Source organism: Haliaeetus leucocephalus, unplaced genomic scaffold (assembly GCF_000737465.1).
Source record: "Haliaeetus leucocephalus isolate CR32 unplaced genomic scaffold, Haliaeetus_leucocephalus-4.0 Scaffold214, whole genome shotgun sequence".
NCBI classification, from domain to species: domain Eukaryota; kingdom Metazoa; phylum Chordata; class Aves; order Accipitriformes; family Accipitridae; genus Haliaeetus; species Haliaeetus leucocephalus.
Genome location: NW_010972650.1, coordinates 762,826 through 763,209, shown reverse-complemented (window position 1 = coordinate 763,209; position 384 = coordinate 762,826). Strand labels below are relative to the sequence as shown.

General features: G+C 71.6%; 1 protein-coding gene across 1 annotated transcript in view; it reads left to right on the top strand.

Annotated features, from left to right (window-relative positions):
- The window catches only part of ADCY6 (adenylate cyclase 6), an 11,070-nt gene that overhangs the window by 1,640 nt on the left and 9,046 nt on the right, over positions 1–384 (top strand). The window lies entirely within an intron of this gene.

The window sequence follows — 384 nt, the reverse complement described above, 5'->3', positions numbered from 1 at the left end:
TGGGGGGGGGGGGGGTCACATGGGGGGAAGGCCCCCCCTGAGGGGGGTTAACCCCTGCAGGGTGGGAGCGATGGGGCCCAGTCGGGGGGGATACGATGGGGACGGTGGGTGGGTGCAAGGCCCCTGCTCCCAGCCTGCTGGAGCACTATAAATAGGCCTGGCCCTGGTCCCGGGGGACAGGGACGGGGAGGGGGGAAACCACAGCGCTCCCGCTGCAGCCATCTCCGCTTCCCGGCCCTCCCCCGGCTTCCTCTGCTTCCTGAGGGCCCGCAGGGCCTGGCTGTGTCCCCATGTCCCCCCCCTACCCCAGGTCCCCATGTCCCCCCTGCCCCAGGGTCCCTGCATCCTCATAGCCCCCCCTGCCCTGGACCTCTCCCCGGTTTC